The sequence below is a fragment of the Acinonyx jubatus genome, chromosome B4 (genome assembly GCF_027475565.1).
Source record: "Acinonyx jubatus isolate Ajub_Pintada_27869175 chromosome B4, VMU_Ajub_asm_v1.0, whole genome shotgun sequence".
NCBI lineage: Eukaryota > Metazoa > Chordata > Mammalia > Carnivora > Felidae > Acinonyx > Acinonyx jubatus.
Window position 1 is genome coordinate 3,372,560 of NC_069387.1, and position 8,232 is coordinate 3,380,791.

Here is an 8,232-nt window from a genome sequence, read left to right on the forward strand (position 1 = left end):
TATCCTACAATTAACTCCGTTCTGACATGGTCTACCTAGAAACAGCACCAGACCCCACAGGTGAAGGGCTCAGTCTCACAGGACGGCCCCACTTCAGACACCAATGCAAGTCTAGGTTGTCACCTGTGTGCTTCTGACTGACGCACTATAGACTGGAGGCTCCCACGACCCCCTCCCTCAGGTTGGATGATTTGTTAGGAATTGTCACAGAACTCAGGAAGTTCACTGACTAAATCACTAGCTTACTATGAAGGATACAACTCAGGAACAGCCAGTTGGAAAAGATGCCCTGAACAAGGAACGGGGACAGGGCACGGAGTTTCCCTGTCCCTTGAGGGCACAACATCCCACCCCAGCACCTCCATGTGTTCACCAACCTAGAAGCTCCCCAAACCACATCCTTTTGGTATTTTATGGATGATGCGTTGCCCAAGCACAACTGATTAAATTACTGGCTGTTGATGGTTACCTCAACCTCCAGCCCCTCTCCCCTCCCTGGAGTTTGGATAATGGGGCTGGCCCTCCCAACTCTCTAAGCACATGGCTGGTTCCCCGGGGGACCCAGGAGTGGGATGGGAGAACAAGACCAAAAAGATAGTTTTTTGCCATAAATCACAGCATCACAACAGCTTTATGGAGGTATAATTCACACAACACATAAGCCACCCATTTAAAGTATATGGTTCAATTATTTTCCTTATACACAGAGATGGGCAAGTATCAGCACAGTTAATTTTATAGTATTTCACCACTCCAAATAAGAAATGCTGTACCCAACAGAAGGCACTACCCATTTCTGCCGGTCCTCCCTGCTCTGTGAAACCACTAGTTTACTTTCTGTTTCTGTAGACAATTTGCCTATCGTGGACATCTCCTATAAATAGAATTATACATGACCAACTTGTGATGTTTTGTGGCTAGCTTCCTTCATCTAGGAGAACATTTGCAAGGCTCACCCACATTGTAGGATGTACCATTTCTCATCCCTTTTTATTGCCTAATAATATTCCATTATAACGGCTATCCCACATACTATTTCTCCATCCTTTAGCTGGTAGACATTGAGTTGTTTCCACTCTTGGCTATTTTCTACAAAGCTATGTGAATATTCATGCACAATTTTTTCGGTGGGATTGTTTTCATTTTTCTCGAGTATTTACCTAGGAGTGGCACGGGAGGATTATGTTGCAGCCTTGTGTTTAACATTTTGAGGAAATGACAAGATCGTGTTCAAAGGCAGCCGCACCACTTTATGTTTCCACTAACGGTGTGTGACACTTCTGGATTCCCCACGTGCAGATGCACATCTGACTTTTAAGAAACTGCCAAATAATTTTCCAAAGTGATTGTGCCATTTTGAGTTTGAACCAAGAGAGAATGAATTCCACTTCCTCTACTACCTGGACAACACTGGGTAGGGTCTATGTTCTAAATTTTACCCATTCGAATGGGTGTGTGGTCGTGGCCCATCGTACTTTGAACCCAGTATTTCTCTGGTGGGTAACTATATTCTCACGTGTTTTTTGGTTTTTGGTTTTTTGGGGGTTTTTGTTGTTGTTGTTCCTATCTTGTTCCTGTTTCTTCAGAAGACTGCCTGACCTATCTAATGTTTTTGTTCATGGGCCACGAATTCTAGAACTTTCTTCTTTTCTTAAATAAGCATTGAAAGCTATAAACTTCCCTATAAACACTGCATGTATCCCACGAATATTAATGTCTTCTACTTTTCTTATCATTCGGTTCATTATTTTCTAATTTCCTTTGTGATCTTTCCTTTGACTTGTGGATTATTTAGAAGTGCGGTGTTTATATTCTCCAAGTATTGGGGGGTTTTCAACAGAACTTACTGTTACTGACTTCTACTTTAATTCTCTTATGGTCAGAGACTGACCTGGATATAGTTTCACACGTTCCAAATGTATTGAGCCTTGTTTGATGGCCCATTATATACAGTTTACCTTGATAAACATACCACGTGCAGCTGAACATATATTTTATAGTTTCAGGACATAGTGGTCTGAATCAATTAGATCGTGGTGAGTAACAGACTTACATCTTCTATGTCTTTATTAATTTTTGGGTAGTTGTTCTATCAGATGCTTACAATTTTTTTTTTAATATCCTACTATGTTTGTGGAATTCTCAATTTCTCCCTTCAATGCTAGTGGTATTTCCCCTTCATGTATTTAGAGGTTGTCCTTAGTAGGCACATAAATAGGTATGTGTTTGCTATGGCTTATGTCTGATAAAAATGTTGGTTTTTGAAATTGCACGTGTTTGCTGTTAATACAATGACTCCAGCCCTCTTACATGTATCATTCAGATGGCATACATTTTTCCATCCATTTCTTTCAACTATTATGTATATTTAAAGTAAATAATCTTTTACAGCAAACAGTTCATCCTTCATTATGCATGCCAATAATCTCTACCTTAAAAAAAATTTTTTTTAATGCTTATTCATTTTTGAGAGGGGGTGGGGAAGGGCAGAGAGAGGGAAACATGGAATCGGAAGCAGGTTCCAGGCTCTGAGCTGTCAGCACAGAGCCCGATGTGGGGCTTGAGCCCACGAACCATGAGGTCGTAACCTGAGACGAAGTCAGACGTCCAACCGGCTGAGCCACCCACACGCCCCTAATCTCTGCCTTTTAAATGGAGTGTTTAATCCACTACCATTTCATGTAATTATTGATATGGTTAGATTAAGTACACTATGTTATTAGTGGTTTGTCATCCCCTCTGTTTTGTTTCTCTCTTCCCTCCTTCCTCACCTTCTTTTAGATCATATGTTTTTAAATCCTATTTTGAAAAAAAAATGGCTTTTTAGCTGTACAGATTTGCATTTTTAAATGGATACTCTAGGGATTATAGCACATATCCTTAACTTTTCATACTACTTAAGAGTTGATTTGTACCCTTCACATAAAAAACAGAAATCTGCAACTGTATTAACCCATTTACCCTTTCCAGCTACTTTTTACCCTTTCCAGATGCTTTTTATGCTCTACTTATCATACATATCACGTACATATTTCTAAATCCCACAAGACAGTATTACATTTACTTTAAAAAGTCATTTGCAGGGGCACCTGGGTGGCTCAGTCGGTTAAGCGTCCAACCTCAGTTCAGGTCATGATCTCACGGTTCGTGGGTTTGAGCCCTGCATCAGGTTATGTGCTGACAGTGCAGAGCCTGGAGCCTGCTTCGGATTCTGGGTCTCTCTCTCTCTCTCTCTCTCTCTCTCTCTCTCTTTCTCTCTGTTTCTGCCCCTCCCCTGCTCAAGCTCTGTTTCTCTCTCTCTCAAAAACTAAATAAACATGAAAAAAAATTTTTTTTAAAAACCATTTGCAAAAAATCTAAAATCATATGCTTTTAAGGAAATTGAGAAATAATGCCTTTCATGGTTGCCCTCAAATCCCTCACTTCCAGTGCTTTTCAATTATTCCTGAAGACACAGCTTTCCTCCAGCATGACTTCCCTTCAGTTTGAGCTACTCTGTTTAGCATTTCTTACAGTGCAGATCTCATGGAAATGAATTCCTTGAGTTGGACTTTTTCTGAAAATTGTCTTCATTTGTTCTTCAATTTAAAAGGATACTTTTACTGGGCATTGAATTCTGGGTTGACGCAGGTGTTGTTTCTGCTTTTATCAATTTAAAACTTTCTGCCACCTTTCCGTGGCCTCCAAAGCTCCTGATGATAAACCTGTGCTGATGGAGATCATCCCCTGTGCAGGAGCCGTCCTTTCTCTTGTGATATCAAGGTTTTTCCCGTATCATTGGATGGCAACATCCATCCATGATGTGCCTCAGCATGGTTCTCTTTGATTTGACCCCATCTGGGGTTCACGGAGATTCCTGAATCTGTCAATTACATCTTTCACCAAAGTTGGAAAGGCTCTGACCGCCATCTCCTCAAATATTTTTTGTCTCGTTCTCACTCTCCTTTTGTTCTAAGATTCCTCTTGTTCCGTCACCTTTCCCTCTGAGACTCCTACTGCACTGTCCCTAAGATGCCATCAATCTTCTTCCCTGGCATCTTCCACTTTGATATCTTCTACTGATATATCTTCAAGTTCCCAGCTCTTTTGTCAGTAAACACTATTCTGCAATTAAGTTCTTCTGGCGAATTTATTATTACAGGTACTTTATTTACCAGTTTTACCTTTTCCATTTGGTCATTTCCATATTGTCCATTTCCCTAGTGGCATCTTCTGTACTTTTATTTGCTATGAGAATACTTTCCTTCACCACACCAAGTGTAGTTTCAATACTGCTTTAAAGTTCTCATCTCAGGGCTGACATCAATTACTTTTCCTCTCCTTTGACAGCAGGTCACGTTTTCCTGGATCTTTGTAGGTCAAATAATTTGAGAATGTACCCACTATGTTGCATATATCCCAAGTACTTTCTCGCTGCTCAAAAGTGTGTGGATGTTCTCGTCTTTGCAAAGCAATGATCTCACCAGATTCTGCATGTAGAGCATCACTCTGGTGTCACCCAAGGCACATAGATTTTCCTTCAGCCTCTGTGACAACTTCTGTCAGTCTGTCCCCTGCACATGGGCTTCAAAGTTGTGCTCAAGCCTTGGCCTGCACTCTTGCTCAGAATCGGATGTCCGCTTCTCGTCCTCCTCCTTCCTGGGGTTGTCTGTCCTCCAGCTGTTCGGGCTGCCTTAGACTTCTCTCCTGGTTCCTCAAGCCAGAGTTTTACTCATTCAGGGTGCCCAATGCCTCAACAGAAGCTTCCCTCATTGTAAAGACTGATAAGTGAATGGAAACGAGTCCTGTACCCATTATTTGCCTCACATCCAACTCCCTTCCAAAACCTCATGTCTAGTCCCCAGAGGCCTCACATAGTAGTTTTTAAAATCTTGTCAGGTATTAGGTATTATTACTGAGTTTGAGGTTCACAGAAAACCCTAAAGAAATCTTCTATGCAATGCTTCTTTGTGTGTTTTATGCCCTTACCCCTTTGTCATCTTCTTACATACACACACACACACACACACACACACACACAAAATACTTGTATATATCAACAATACATAGATATTCTGGACTCTAACCATTTGTTGATTTCTTGTGTTTCAAAAATTTTCTTCTAACTTACAACTTGTCTTTTAATTTTTGTATGGAGAGCAGAATATTTTAAGTTGAATATAGTCAAACGTGTCAATATTTTACCTGAGGGTGTGTTTTGGGTTTTTTTGTGTTTTTTTTTTTCTTTTAAAAAAATACTTCCCCAATCTCATCATTATGTCAATATTCTCCTTTGCATTATTCTAAAAGTTTAAGTTTTGTTTTTTGCATCTAAGGCTTTTATCGATCTGGAATGGATTTTTACATGCGATGTGAGGTGGGATCAAATTAGATTGGGTTTTGGTTTTGGTTTTCTGGATAGATAACCAAAAGTCAAATGTTATCATTTACTTCAAAAGTCAGTCTTTCTCCCACTGGCCTGCTGTGTCAACTCTGTGTCTGGCGCTCTATAAGTGAGCAAGTCAGTTTCTAATGGTCTATTTGTCTATCCTTTGTCAATACCACAGCCTACAGCTGAGCTCAATCCTAACTGATCAGAGGTCCGTGGACACCCAAATGCTTACAAAATAAACTCTGCCACCTTTGGGACTTTGCCTAGAGTTGACTGGTCCTGCATGGCATTGTGTGGTCAAGAACCTCAATGCACCTTAGAGCCTGATTGGTAGACACAAGGTAAAAGCTTTCATTCTCCTGTTACAAATAAACAGAAGCAGAGATGTAGGGAGCTTGCACAGTCAGCATGGACCCTAAAATGAAATTGTCTGAGTTCAAAACTTGATTTTACAACTTACTAACTTCAATGACTTGCCCTTGGGCAATTACTTGACCTCTTTCAGCTTCAAGTTCTTATTTTTATTTTATATTTTTAATGTGTATTTATTTACTTTTGAGAAAGAGAGAGAGAGCGGGAGAGGGGTGGGGGGGGGACAAAAAATCTGAAGCAGACTCTGCACCGTCACCAGTGAGCCTGATGTAGGGCTCAAACTCACAAACCGTGAGATTATGACCCGAGTCCAGGCTGGACGTTTAACCAACTGAGCCTCCCAGGCATGCTTGTAAGTTCTTAAAGTGCTAACAATAATGCATTCAAGCTTCGAGAGGTGGTAGAAAATCTAACCGGGAAAACAGATGAAACATGCCTGGTACACACACCCCCTGTCCAGAGCAAGGACTCTGCTAACTAAATAGAATGGGGTCCTTTAGGGCAGATACCACAAACTGGCCCACTCATTGCCATTCTGATCCCCTCCGGTCTTGACTTTCAGTGACTCCAAAACCACATTTACATGTTTTCCTGCCACTAAAAGTACTTAGGCCACCTGGGTTCTGCTGATCAGGCAAAATCCGTCAAGAAGTGAGTGAGAGCTAAGAGCTAAGGGTCTCCTTGCGTGGACGGTGGTGAAGGTACCTTCTCAGCGGGACAGAAAGATCCAGTTCCTAGTCCAAATGACAGTGACCGTGGCAGCAGTCTTGTGACAACAGTGGGTATGGGGATCTCCCCTCTGAGTCCAAGCTGAGTACCTTTAAAACCATGTTTTCTACCTCTTCAGAAGACTGCCTGACCTATCTAATGTTTTTGTTCACTCAGCTCATAGTCGCAATGCACCTACTGTGTGCACAGTACCACTTATGTGCTTGGAATACCTCGGTAGATGAAACCGAGAGACCCTGCTCTCAGGGACTTACGTTTTAGCAGGGGAAGACACAACAGGATGAATAAATGATTGTGAGAGTACAGGAGAAGGTAGAAAGTGCTCCAGAAAAATAAATGACAGAGCCAGGAAGAGGAATCAAGCGTGGCAAAGTGGGGTGAGGGCTGTAACTGTAAGCAAGGGCTTGGCCTGTGCTCACGGAGCAGGTGCGAGTTGAAAGGATGCTTGACGGAGGGAAAGAGCTCCCGTGTGGATGTCCTGAGCAGGCTCACTGCAAGAGGAAAGAGCCCCTGCCACGTCGGAAGGCAGGACACGTGGCAGGGCTGGGGCAACGGACAGAAAAGGCTGGTTATGGCACAGCCTCTCAAACCAGGCACCCGAGGTCCCGTCACACGCAATGGCTGGGTCCCCCCCTGCGATGCTGTCCCCCACCCTCTTCCCTGGACCGCCTGATTTTCCTGTCACCCGTCCTGAATCAGTTCTGTGTTCATTCGCTCCTTTGTAAGCCTCCCCAGCCATCCCTTCCACACCTTCAACCACTCTCCAGGCGTCCCTGCCCTAGAACAGTCCTTAGTGACTGCTGTCGGTGGCCCAGGAGAAGGACAGTCATACTGGCCTCTGCCTCTTCAGCTCTTAGCTGCAAGAGATTCAGCCTTTAGAAATGGTTGCTGCCAAGGTGAGTAAGTGGATGGAAGAAAACAATTATAATCTCCATCATCCACCATTAGGTCAATTAATAGTTACAGCCCACATCATCCAATGGCATATACGTCACGTGTGGAATGGTCCCGTCTGCGATGTTGCTCACGCAGTATGGCTGAAGGGGAGGTTCCCTTCCATAATAAGAGAAGCAGGACTTAGACGGTGTCAGCTGGTTACCGCCCATAATGAGCCACGTATTTCTTGCACTTAAACCCCAGCCTGGGGGTAGAGTAGCAATTCCGGACGGGTTTTCCCACTGCCGGGATGGCCAATTAGTGAACCACTGCCTCAGTGCCTTTGCCCTTTCAATGTCTTCTTGGGCCCCAAACAGCCTTATGTAATATTAAAATATAGTTCAATACGTTCAACACACACTCCACGTTCCCTGAGAATTCACTTTAGAGATCGTGGTCAAGAACTCTGCATCAAACACCTTGATATACTAAAATAAGGAAACGGAGGCCTATGAATGAATAATTTTATAGCACTTACATGTTATTACTGTATTATATACATTTATTCAAACGATTGGGAAGAAACCAGAAGAGCTTCAAGGCCGGAGTGATTACACAGGCTCCCCCTGATTACAACACATTCTCTAGAATGTGCGGTACATCCCAAAGTTAGCAACCCAGCTTACCTAACATGGTAGGAATAAGCAGTTTACTCACTGACTCATTTTATTTGGGAAAGGCTTAGTGGTGATTTTAAATACTTTATTGTTAAGCTCCCATCCTCAAAAGTGTGTTTACACGTTGCTAATTACTCACACAACTGAAAACTGTACTTTTATACCAAATACCCCCACTATGAATGTGTTAGCATTAGGGTACATTTA